Genomic DNA, 13,958 nt, shown 5'->3' with positions numbered 1-13,958 from the left:
GCAGCCGAACAGTATATTACAATGCCGTTATGTGATGACTTCCAAAGAGAAAAGCAAGATCACTCGGAATGAAGTATTATTTTCATTTGTATTAACGTTTTCGGATTTCACATCGCATAAACACCAAATCCCAGCGTGCAACATCCAATCAGCGGGCTGAGGATCTTGCCTACGTCTGTTTCCGGTATTGTTTGACGGGTGTATTTTGTTACACACACATTCCTTCACATTTTAATTTTAATTTTAATTTACATGAAAGTATTTTCGTGAGGCCTTCTAAAATGTTTTTAAATATAACTAGGGTTCTAGTTTTAGAGTTTGTAAATTAACATGAACTCAAGCTGTTGCCTGGCAACGTAATCGCACAACGTCACGTCCGTTAATTCCACAACCAGACACATCATGGATTAACATCGATTTAATACATTAATGTAGCCTTTGTTTCTGCTAAAAGAGGTGTCGACCAACTGGGGCAACAAGAAAATTGGCGAAATCGAGTGTGACTATTAAAAAATAAATAATGATTATATTAATATTGACAATAACAACCGACCGTCGTGGTAGAGCGTTTGCTTGGCATTTCCGGGTATTTCTCCACTGGTTGGGCCATGTTAACAATACTGTGTAACCGTCACGTTTGAAGGGACGAAATCCTGACATCTTCACGTCTCCCAGCATTGTAAATCGTCACATGTTCACGTCTTGCCGTGATACCGGGTTGGATAGATGTCTTGTAATGCACTGTTGAGGAACCTGCGATCCACATTTTTCATTCATTATTCTCTAGTTAATAAAGACTGTATATAATGGCTATTTTGCACATCTCTTTCAAGATTTCGAGATTTTCTAAGGTTTATTCACATATCATACACAACTACGGTGTAGTTATGCAATGAATGAAAAACTTGGACATGGCGACTGATGCTCATTTTGTGTTACATCCATTTCAGAATTATCACAGCAACAGTTGTCTCCTTCTCACCAAGCTGCTTTCTGATGGGATTTTAGCCAATCCCAGCCTTGTGAAGGTCTACAATCTTACCCCTGAGGTCCTTAGACAGCTCTTTATTCTTGCCCATGGTGGAGAGGTTGGAATCTGATTGATTCTGTGGACAGTTGTCTTTTTATACAGGTAACAAGTTTGTCGGGGAATAATTTCCATAGATGTATACCTTTTGCCCTCTGACGCAGATGCCCAACCGTTATCTACCTTAAGGAGGGGCTGCCCAAGCATTTTGTTATTGTTACCAGTTTATGACCGGGCAACTCTCGGTCAGAGATAGTTATTGTTGTGGGACACCTGGAACACATCCTTCTCGGGATGTAGATGACCCCGAGCCGTAAGCGACAACAAATGTGATTCAGTGTCCTCAGCTGTTTAGTCTAACAAATGAAGAATGTTGATTACCCTTAGCGAAACTAGTTAAAACATCATACGAGAGGAAGGTTTCTTCAGAATTGATTGTGGCATCTCAACCGTGTGGTCAGACCGTGGCCCTCTTGTGAATTCTCTGGCCGAAGCTCCAAATAAACCATCAGTTTTCGCTATCAAAGCTCCAGCTCTCCTCGTGTCTCTCTGAGTCCTGTTTCCAATTGCTTCAGAAGTTTTCCCCACAAAGTTGATATTAGGAGTACTTTTTTAAAGGAAATCCATTTATATCTCTTGTATAATATATATCTCTGGTTATTTTTCTTTTTTAATATTCTATCTCTCCAGTAAAATAAACCTACCATTAAAATATTAGACAGTTCATTTCTTTGTGAGTGGGTAAACTTACTAAATCGGAGCAGAGAAGTAAGCGGCTAATTGAACAATCTGAGCCGTGGTTGGCAGGACCAACCAGAAGAACCAGAGCCGGCAAGCCCAAAATGTTGCTATCCACATCTGCAGCGTAGAGAATAGCCCTTTGGCTCTGTTTGACCAAAGCAGAAAGAAACCACTCATTCACCACTCTGAGCCAAACCAGAGCTGTCAAGCCCAAAATGTTGCTATCGGTAACTGCAATGTAGTAGCTTAATTCATATTTCTTTGTATCTAGGAAATTCTCCTGTCAGGCACTCAGCTGATAGCTATCGCTAACTGTGTTGATTCGTTTTAATATGGTAAACAATGCTCAATGATTCTCAGGAAATCTGGAACTTGTTGAACAACCTTGGATATTGTCCAAAAAAGCTAAAGTGACAAGTGATTATTTTCATTGTCCCCGCATAACTGAAGGCGGTTCTGGTAGTTACAGTCCGCCACATTTTATTAAACCACGTTAAGGATCGCGGAACAACTTTTTAAACACTCACAAATTAAATAAAACAATGTCTGACAGTGAAAACTAAACTTGAACATTACACACTTTGCAAAGGCAGAATTCATGACATTGCTTACATGATATTGTACAGGTAAATTAAATAAAGTGTCCATTTAAATGCTCTCATTATATTACATAGCATATAGCTTCCACTCCTCTTTGAGGCTGATGCTTGGCATCTCGAAGCTTCAGCTCCCTCCACAGATTTTCTATGGGATTAAGGTCCGGAGACTGGCTAGACCCCTCCCTCACCTAAATGTGCTTCTGCTTTAGCCACTCCTGTGTTGCCTTGGCCGTATGTTCAGGTTTATTGTCTTGCTGGAAGACTCATCCATGACCCTTTTTCAGTGTTCTGGCTGAGGGAAGGAGGTTATCGCCCAATATTTCACGGTACATACAGTAGCCCCGTACATCCTCTCCTCGATGCAGGGAAGTGGTCCTGTCTCCTTAGCAGAGAAACACCCCCAAAAGCATAATGTTTCCACCTCCATGCTTGACAGTGGGGATGGTGTTCTTGGGGTTATAGTCAGCATCTCTCTTCCTCCAAACACGGTGTGTCCAATTGATGCCAAAGATCTACATTTTGGTCTCATCTGCCCACTTCATCTTCTCCCAAGCCATCTCTGAATCATTCAGAGGTTCTTTGTCAAACTTCAGACGGGCCTTTCATGTTCTTCTTGAGCAGGGGGACCTTGCAGGCGCTGCAGGATTTGATCCATTATGGTGTAGTGTGTTACCAATAGTTTTCTTGGTGACTGTGGTCCCAGCTGTCTTGAGATCATTAACAAGATCCTCCTGTGTAGTTCTTGGCTGATACTTCACCTTTCTCATCAATACCCCACGGGGCGAGATCTTGTGTGGAGACCCAGGCCGAGGGCGACTGATGCTCATTTTGTGTTACTTCCATTTCAGAATTATGGCACCAACAGTCGTCTCCTTCTCACCAAGCTGCTTTCTGATGGTCTTGTAGCCAATCCCAGCCTTGTGCAGGTCTACAATCTTACCCCTGAGGTCCTCAGACAGCTCTTTAGTCTTGCCCATGGTGGAGAGGTTGGAATTTAATTGATTGATTCTGTGGACAGGTGTCTTTTTATACAGGTAACAAGTTGATATTATGAGTACTTTTTTAAAGGAAGAGGACTTGTGTAATCGGTCTCTGGGAGCCAGAATTCTTTCTGGTTGCAAGGGGATCAAATACTTATTTCACAAAATTAAATGCAAATCCATTTATATCTCTTATATAATATATATATCTGGATATTATTTTTGATATTCTGTCTCCCCTTAGTAAAGTAACCTTAAAATAATAGACTGTTCATTTCTTTGTAAGTGGGTAAACTTACTAAATCGGAGCAGAGAAGTAAGCGGCTAATTGAACAATCTGAGCCGTGGTTGGCAGGACCAACCAGATGATCCAGAGCCGGCAAGCCCAAAATGTTGCTATCTGCAGTGTCTCTGTTTGACCTGAAAGCAGAAAGAAAGCCACTAATTGACCACTCTGAGCCAAACCAGAGCTGTCAAGCCCAAAATGTTGCTATCGATAACTGCAATGTACAGTAGCTTAATTCATATTTCTTTCTATCTTGGAAATTCCCCTGTCAGGCACTCAGCTGATAGCTGTCGCTAACTGTGTTGATTCGTTTTAATATGGTGAACAATGCTCAATGATTCTCAGGAAATCTGGAACTTGTTGAACAACCTTGGATATACCAACCAACAAAGCAAAAGTGACAAATTATCCTTTTCATCGTTACCGCATAACTGAAGGCGGTGCTGGCAGTTACAGTTCGCTAAATGTTATTAAACCACATTAAGGATCGCTGAACAACTTGGTTTCCAATGAAAGGCAAGGCAGTGCATGATTCAGGCAACATATTCCTTTTCAAGTACACTAATTCTCACGCATTGAGATCCACAAAATTGCCCTCCCATCTTGTCTTTTTTTCCTACAAAATTCCAGAGAAAAACGACTGACTGATAAAACCTCAGGTTGCACAACGAGAACACTGACAGCAAACAACATACAAGCTTCGGCTGGTTTAGTTTGCATTTTGGTTTGCTGAGAATGTATGTAATATAAATTACAATAAAACATTTACTGTACATTTAAGTGGACACATACAGTGTCCACTTTAATGCTCTCATTAAATAAGATTGTATTCAGCTGACTCTTTAATCCAAGACGATTTACAATAAGGGCAGTAAGCCATAAGGATTCATACTAAGGACAACAAGAAAACGGCTGACACATTCACTTCAGACGAGCCGGACCATTGAAAGTGCTGATGCATAAGTAAAACTCTTAAGTACCTTTTTATTTTTTATCAGCCAAGGTACAAGTGAAACAGGTGGGTTTTCAGTTTACAACGCATGATGCTAGACTCTCTGCTGTCTATACGTGAAGCTAAAATGCATGTATTTTTTCAGCTATACCTGGGTCCAGCGCCGTATAGATAGAAGAGTTACGACAGCGGAAGTCCAAAAACGGTTATCGTCACGTGGTTCATGCAGACGAGGATCGTTCCCCGGAAGTTCATGGCAGGCAATGTGAATGCATTGATAACAGGAGATAGAACTACGATTTTTGGTCATTATTAGTGAATAAAGGTTTTGATTTGCAATATTTATAAAACAAATCGATATGTGTATGTATTTACATCAATATTTTTTTTTAAATAAAATAGAATTTGCTAATACTAAGTGATAATATTAGGATTAGTGTGAACAACTAGTTTACATGTTAGGCTAACAGTGCCTTGGTTAAAGAGCCTGTTGCTGTTTATAGCTTTGAATTCTTTAAAACCAATATTATCTTCTTAAACTTGTATAGTAGTCAGGAGCATCACTTTCTAATGTTTATTGATATATTTAGAGGGAGGGGATCTAAAGGAATGCTTCAAAATTCAGATTAGATTAATTTCTACCAGTTTCTTAAATTCATGGTAGTTTCAGTAATCCCATGGTAATTGACACAAGTTATCTAAATTACTAATGTCATCTTTATGGCTTTCAGAAAGGACAGGAGACCGACAGGTGACTATCAAAGGACTAGCAGCAGCAGCATGATGATGATGATGATAAATGTGTTGTTTTAGGAACATCCATTGCAAATACATGGAATTCAATAAACATTGAATAGCATATCATGCAGTTTGTCTTTGCCTTTTCCTCCGTGTTGTCCTGGTTTGCTATGCTGCCTCCTAGTCGCCACCATGGTTTGCTGTGCTGCCTGGGGATGCTCAAATCGCTCAGAGAAAGGAGTACGAATGTACGGCTTCCCCACTGACACAGAGCGGAGGAAAAAATGGCTGGCTCAAGTCAGCAAGAGCAATTTCACGACCAACAGCAAAAAAATATGTGAGGATATTATATACAAACACTGCATTTGCACTTTTTCACAAAACGAAAACCACACCATTGGGAAAGCTTAATGTTTTGTTTAATACAAAAAAACAGGGAAAGGCTTGAAAAACACAGAGCTGAGACTCAGGGTGCAGGGTGAGGGTCTCAATGCAGGTATTCAGGCTCCATTCATCTGGTTCTTGTGCTGAAAGAGGGAGTAACAGACAGGAGAAAGGGTTATACACACCTAGTGTATATAGCACACCTATTGGATGGGAAATTGCCTTGGGGAGATAAGGTGTGGTCTTTGTTCCCAACTGAAGTTATGGAACTTTATTATTTGTGAGTTTAACAAAGTATGACAAATGGCATCAGTAACAGATGTGATATGAATTTCTATAAAGTTGTCTCACATTCTTGGTCATATTTTATATACAGTATGTAATGAGTATAACATGTCCAGTAAGTATAAATTGTTTCCTAATACTGTGTATTCAACCACTATGGAATATGTATGTGGGCAGACAAAACTGAGTTGTTCTGTGTGTGAAGTAACCTCAAGTCACTCCGCAGGCACATTTTGATGCAGACCAGTTTGTCAAGACAAAAAAGGGCAAGACTAGGCTGAGAGCAGAGGCTATACCCACCATCTTCGTGCATCGCCCTGTGGTCAAAAAGAGAAGGGCCCCTGCACCACGATTCACCCCGGGACCTGTATCTACAAAGCCCATAGCTCATGATCACAGCTATAGTGTGAAAGGTGACACAGGTATAAGTATGAACTCTTAGTAACAAGTCATATTTCTTATTTTTAAGTGGTATAATATTTTAAATGTTCGAAAATCTACAGTGCCATGTCTTCTACTAACATTAGTCTCAAAGATTGAGGGAAGAAGGGATGAGGAGACTGAGAGAAAGGAAAGTGAGGGTGAAGAAAGAGAGGACATGGCTAGTGAGGAGAGACAGGGAGGGTGGACACCACCCACTCAGCCAGCAGCCAGTCAGCATACGAGGGAACCAGCAGCCAGTCAGCATACAAGGGAACCAGCAGCCAGTCAGCATACAAGGGAACCAGCAGCCAGTCAGCATACGAGGGAACCAGCAGCCAAAAAGGAAAGTGCCATGTCTTCTACTTACATTAGTCTCAAAGATTGAGGGAAGAAGGGATGAGGAGACTGAGAGAAAGGAAAGTGAGGGTGAAGAAAGAGAGGACATGGCTAGTGAGGAGAGACAGGGAGGGTGGACACCACCCACTCAGCCAGCAGCCAGTCAGCATACGAGGGAACCAGCAGCCAGTCAGCATACAAGGGAACCAGCAGCCAGTCAGCATACGAGGGAACCAGCAGCCAGTCAGCATACGAGGGAACCAGCAGCCAGTCAGCATACGAGGGAACCAGCAGCCAGTCAGCATACAAGGGAACCAGCAGCCAGTCAGCATACGAGGGAACCAGCAGCCAGTCAAACGGATCTATTAAAAAAATTAAAGAGAAAATTAAAGAGCCAAGAAGGAATCACCAAAAAAGCAAAGTCTGCACTAAGAAAAATCAGGAAGGAAAATGCAGCTCTCAAGAAAACAATGAAAAGTAGGGACAACAAATATAATAAAACCTTTTAAAAAGACCAACTTCAGGCATTAGGCAGACTCACCACAAAGGGGATGAAATGGAGCAATGAGACAATTAAGAAGGCTTTAAAAATTTGCTTTGCGTGCAGACCAACGGGTTACAAAACTCTGCAGGAATTGCAGATTCCCCTTCCAGGAATAAGGACACTGCAAAGAAGGATGCAATGTGTTAAGTTTGAGCCTGGTGTGTAACAGCTAACATCACTGCCCCTCCACCCGTAACATCACTGCCCCTCCACCCGTAACATCACTGCCCCTCCACCTGCCAACATCACTGCCCTCCACCTGCCAGCACCCAGCCAGAGGAGCGCAAACAACAAAAACAAGCAAGGTGTCCCGTCATGTACCTGGAAGTTTGGGTTGACAAAATGGAGTAAGAAAGGGACTTGAAAAACCTTGGTGGCTCTCTACTCATGTTGTTACAGTTGTCTTGGTTGCAGCTCTCAAGTTTTTTTTTGTTGCCATTTCCACATCTTTACAAAATATGAAATAAATGAAGTGAAATCAACCTCTTCTCTGGAGAACAAACTTTGATTTCTCTGTCTTGTGAGTTTGCAGTCTTGCAGTTTTGCTCCTCCACCTGTAACATCACTGCCCCTCCATCTGCCATACAGTAGGTTACTAACAAGATTACTTATATAATACAGTGATAGAATACATGTTTAGTATGCTTACTTATATAAAACAGTAGTATTAAACTTACCTTGTGTTTTCACTCTCACTTAAGTCCCTCTCCCTTTGCCATCAATCCAAAATCAGCTGAGCTGCAACATTATACAGACAGGTAATAATCAACATAATTACAAGGACACAATATGGCTCTGCTAAAAACACTCACTCTTACACGCACCAAAGTTATATTTATCTAATATTTAACTCCCTCCACCCCCGCATACAATCCCTTTTAGAAGCCCCTCTTCTCTAATTCAACAACGTTGGACGAAATGACATTAAGAGAACGGAATTTACAATTAAAAGGCTGTTCAACGTGTGTTGCTAACTTGATCCGGAATCCTAGCTTTATCTGTTATCTGTAAACGCTCCCTAAATCTACTAATTTAGGGATAATCCACTGACATCCTTTAATACACATGTTAATATGAATCAGATGTACTGATAATATCCGCAATATAAATCTTTAAACTTCTTCTTACCTTTAAAAGTCCGTCACGAACGGTCTATTATGCTGCAACTCTACAGCTCTGCTAGCCTTGGCGCTAACTTCCGGGGAACGATTGTTAGGCTCCACGATCCGCCATTGCTGTAAAAAAGTGGTCCATTGGAGTGAACGGAGATGACGTAACTCTCAGTCTATACGGCGCTGCCTGGGTCCACTTCGAAATGATGTTTTTTTGTTATTATTATTAGTTCATATTTGTTTTTGTTTTGAATTCATGGGTAGAGAGAAAACCCATATTTATCTTTTTCAGATCACATACCGTTGCCTTAGAAAACATTATTTGTTTATTTTCCTGTGGTTTCTCAGTTGCAGTAGCTGTTCATTCCAGCTGACTAAAGGGATGTTTCACTCAGACAAAATAACCTGGACTGTCCAGAAAAGGTTTTGAACATATCGCTTCATTATAAGATAATGTCCAACATGTTTTTTTTCAATGTTTCATGTGAAAAGTGTTTTAGCCAGTACAAAATAAACTCACAGCAGCTTTTAAGTCAGAATGCACTTGAACACAGTGAGCTACTCTGATATTTTAAATGAGCGAGGAAGCTTGTGTTGATCTGGCGTGCTGAATTTTATACACAATCATGTAAGTATTTTTCCTCATTGACTTCCATGTCAATAAATATAAGTACAAGACTAACTAATGTCTGCACACTATGACAATGCATTTGTTGTTTTTTTTGCGGGAAAAAAGTGTCAGCATTCTCATATTATTTTCACATTTCCTGCTTAAAAAAAGCCTGGTCTCCTGCAAATGATAGACTTGCTCGCCATTGAAGAGCAGCAGTTTCCAGCCCACTGAAGCCATGCCTCTGGCTCAGAACTTTAGATTAGAGATTTAGTTTTCATAAAAGACTGGTTTCCTAGTTTTAAAGAAACAACTATATCAAACCTGTCACTAATATTTCCGTCTTTCTTGTGTCCTTTTACAATGATTACTTATCCATATTGCATCATACAAATTATATTTAGTAATTCTCTGAAAACCTGCATTACAATTTTCTCCATCTTCATCAGATCTCTCATCTTGTATTTCTAGTAGTCTCAATATCCTCTGGCGCTGTGTGACCTTAAAGCAGAAAAGTAAGCGACTAATTGAACAATCTGAGCCGTGGTTGGCAGGACCAACTGGCAAGCCCAAAATGTTGCTTTGGGCATCCGGAGTATAGAGATCTTATTATTCATATTTCTGTGGAGCTAGGATATTTACTTAACTGGTACCACCTATACCTACTGTTTTAATTAATAATGAATCGGTAATTGATTCTCAGGAACTTATGTGAACAATGGTTGGTGTCCAATGAAAGTAAGGGTGGATTATGTTAAGGTTTTCCTTTTTAACAAATCTACAACTGATATCATGCCAGGTTGCATAAAGAGATCACTGACAGCACACAACATACAAGCCTCGACTGATATTTGCATATTTGGTTTGCTGAGAACATATGTAATGTAAATGGCAATAACATTTTTTTACTGTACATTACTGTATTGGGTAGGTCACCTCAAATGACATTGTAACACTTTGGACCCGTCCTCCTTTTTAAACACTCACAAATTAAATAAAACAATGTCTGACAGTGACAACTAAACTTGAACATTACACACTTTGCAAAGGCAGAATTCATGACATTGCTTACATGATATTGTACAGGTAAATTAAATAAAGTGTCTATTTAAATGTTCTCATTATATTACATAGCATATAGCTTCCACTCCTCTCTGAAGATCCTCTCCAAATCTTTCAGGTTTTGAGGCTGATGCTTGGCATCTCGAAGCTTCAGCTCCCTCCACAGATTTTCTATGGGATTAAGGTCCGGAGACTGGCTAGACCCCTCCCTCACCTAAATGTGCTTCTGCTTTAGCCACTCCTGTGTTGCCTTGGCCGTATGTTCAGGTTTATTGTCTTGCTGGAAGACCCATCCATGACTCTTTTTCAGTGTTCTGGCTGAGGGAAGGAGGTTATCGGCCAATATTTCACGGTACATAGCCCCGTACATCCTCTCCTCGATGCAGGGAAGTGGTCCTGTCCCCTTAGCAGAGAAACACCCCCAAAAGCATAATGTTTCCACCTCCATGCTTGACAGTGGGGATGGTGTTCTTGGGGTTATAGTCAGCATCTCTCTTCCTCCAAACACGGCGTGTCCAATTGATGCCAAAGATCTACATTTTGGTCTCATCTGCCCACTTCATCTTCTCCCAAGCCATCTCTGAATCATTCAGGTGTTCATTGTCAAACTTCAGACGGGCCTTTCATGTTTTTCTTGAGCAGGGGGACCTTGCAGGCGCTGCAGGATTTGATCCATTATGGTGTAGTGTGTTACCAATAGTTTTCTTGGTGACTGTGGTCCCAGCTGTCTTGAGATCATTAACAAGATCCTCCTGTGTAATTCTTGGCTGATACTTCACCTTTCTCATCAATACCCCACGGGGCGAGATCTTGTGTGGAGACCCAGGCCGAGGGCGACTGATGCTCATTTTGTGTTACTTCCATTTCAGAATGATCGCACCAACAGTCGTCTCCTTCTCACCAAGCTGCTTTCTGATGGTCTTGTAGCCAATCCCAGCCTTGTGCAGGTCTACAATCTTACCCCTGAGGTCCTCAGACAGCTCTTTAGTCTTGCCCATGGTGGAGAGGTTGGAATTTAATTGATTGATTCTGTGGACAGGTGTCTTTTATACAGGTAACAAGTTGATATTATGAGTACTTTTTTAAAGGAAGAGGACTTGTGTAATCGGTCTCTGGGAGCCAGAATTCTTTCTGGTTGCAAGGGGATCAAATACTTATTTCACAAAATTAAATGCAAATCCATTTATATTTCTTATATAATATATATCTGGATATTATTTTTGATATTCTGTCTCCCCTTAGTAAAGTAACCTTAAAATAATAGACTGTTCATTTCTTTGTAAGTGGGTAAACTTACTAAATCGGAGCAGAGAAGTAAGCGGCTAATTGAACAATCTGAGCCGTGGTTGGCAGGACCAACCAGATGATCCAGAGCCGGCAAGCCCAAAATGTTGCTATCTGCAGTGTAGGGGTAGCCCTTTGGCTCTGTTTGACCTGAAAGCAGAAAGAAAGCCACTAATTGACCACTCTGAGCCAAACCAGAGCTGTCAAGCCCAAAATGTTGCTATCGATAACTGCAATGTACAGTATCTTAATTCATATTTCTTTCTATTTAGGAAATTCCCCTGTCAGGCACTCAGCTGATAGCTGTCGCTAACTGTGTTGATTCGTTTTAATATGGTGAACAATGCTCAATGATTCTCAGGAAATCTGGAACTTGTTGAACAACCTTGGATATACCAACCAACAAAGCAAAAGTGACAAATTATCCTTTTCATCTTTAACGCATAACTGAAGGCGGTGCTGGCAGTTCGCCAATGTTATTAAACCACATTAAGGATCGCTGAACAACTTGGTTTCCAATGAAAGGCAAGGCAGTGCATGATTCAGGCAACATATTCCTTTTCAAGTACACTAATTCTCACGCATTGAGATCAACAAAATTGCCCTCCCATCTTGTCTTTTTTTCCTACAAAATGCCAGAGAAAAACGACTGACTGATAAAACCTCAGGTTGCACAACGAGAACACTGACAGCAAACAACATACAAGCTTCGGCTGGTTTAGTTTGCATTTTGGTTTGCTGAGAATGTATGTAATATAAATTACAATAAAACATTTACTGTACATTTAAGTGGACACATACAGTGTCCACTTTAATGCTCTCATTAAATAAGATTGTATTCAACTGACTCTTTAATCCAAGACGATTTACAATAAGGGCAGTAAGCCATAAGGATTCATACTAAGGACAACAAGAAAACTGCTGACACATTCACTTCAGACGAGCCGGACCATTGAAAGTGCTGATGCATAAGTAAAACTCTTAAGTACCTTTTTATGTTTTATCAGCCAAGGTACAAGTGAAACAGGTGGGTTTTCAGTTTACAACGCATGATGCTAGACTCTCTGCTGTCTATACGTGAAGCTAAAATGCATGTATTTTTTCAGCTATACCTGGGTCCACTTCGAAGTGATGTTTTTTTGTTATTATTATTAGTTCATATTTGTTTTTGTTTTGAATTCATGGGTAGAGAGAAAACCCATATTTATCTTTTTCAGATCACATACCGTTGCCTTAGAAAACATTATTTGTTTATTTTCCTGTGGTTTCTCAGTTGCAGTAGCTGTTCATTCCAGCTGACTAAAGGGATGTTTCACTCAGACAAAATAACCTGGACTGTCCAGAAAAGGTTTTGAACATATCGCTTCATTATAAGATAATGTCCAACATTTTTTTTTCAATGTTTCATGTGAAAAGTGTTTTAGCCAGTACAAAATAAACTCACAGCAGCTTTTAGGTCAGAATTTACTTGAACACAGTGAGCTACACTGATATTTTCAATGAGCGAGGAAGCTTGTGTTGATCTGGCGTGCTGAATTTTATACACAATCATGTAAGTATTTTTCCTCATTGACTTCCATGTCAATAAATATAAGTACAAGACTAACTAATGTCTGCACACTATGACAATGCATTTGTTGTTTTTTTTGCGGGAAAAAAGTGTCAGCATTCTCATATTATTTTCACATTTCCTGCTTAAAAAAAGCCTGGTCTTCTGCAAATGATAGACTTGCTCGCCATTGAAGAGCAGCAGTTTTCAGCCCACTGAAGCCATGCCTCTGGCTCAGAACTTTAGATTAGAGATTTAGTTTTCATAAAAGACTGGTTTCCTAGTTTTAAAGAAACAACTATATCAAACCTGTCACTAATATTTCCGTCTTTCTTGTGTCCTTTTACAATGATTACTTATCCATATTGCATCATACAAATTATATTTAGTAATTCTCTGAAAACCTGCATTACAATTTTCTCCATCTTCATCAGATCTCTCATCTTGTATTTCTAGTAGTCTCAATATCCTCTGGCGCTGTGTGACCTTAAAGCAGAAAAGTAAGCGACTAATTGAACAATCTGAGCCGTGGTTGGCAGGACCAACTGGCAAGCCCAAAATGTTGCTTTGGGCATCCGGAGTATAGAGATCTTATTATTCATATTTCTGTGGAGCTAGGATATTTACTTAACTGGTACCACCTATACCTACTGTTTTAATTAATAATGAATCGGTAATTGATTCTCAGGAACTTATGTGAACAATGGTTGGTGTCCAATGAAAGTAAGGGTGGATTATGTTAAGGTTTTCCTTTTTAACAAATCTACAACTGATATCATGCCAGGTTGCATAAAGAGATCACTGACAGCACACAACATACAAGCCTCGACTGATATTTGCATATTTGGTTTGCTGAGAACATATGTAATGTAAATGGCAATAACATTTTTTTACTGTACATTACTGTATTGGGTAGGTCAGCTCAAATGACATTGTAACACTTTGGACCCGTCCTCCTTTTTAAACACTCACAAATTAAATAAAACAATGTCTGACAGTGACAACTAAACTTGAACATTACACACTTTGCAAAGGCAGAATTCATG

General features: G+C 40.1%; 1 long non-coding RNA gene across 2 annotated transcripts; it reads right to left on the bottom strand.

The window, feature by feature from the left end:
- Positions 1-7,283: 7,283 nt before the first annotated feature.
- LOC307020428 lies at positions 7,284-8,581 on the bottom strand. Of its 2 annotated transcripts, none has more exons than XR_013802889.1 (3): positions 8,424-8,581; positions 7,779-8,033; positions 7,284-7,416 (listed from the first exon to the last, which is right to left on the bottom strand). It is a non-coding gene; the product is annotated as an uncharacterized lncRNA (long non-coding RNA). The 2 variants fall into 2 exon arrangements; XR_013802890.1 differs by having other exon boundaries at positions 7,310-7,416; positions 7,799-8,033.
- Between the last annotated feature and the right edge of the window lie 5,377 nt (positions 8,582-13,958).

This window comes from Notothenia rossii (genome assembly GCF_949606895.1).
Source record: "Notothenia rossii genome assembly, chromosome: 1".
Classification (NCBI taxonomy): domain Eukaryota; kingdom Metazoa; phylum Chordata; class Actinopteri; order Perciformes; family Nototheniidae; genus Notothenia; species Notothenia rossii.
The sequence above is the reverse complement of the archived record's forward strand: the minus strand, read 5'-3'. Positions and strand labels throughout refer to the sequence as shown.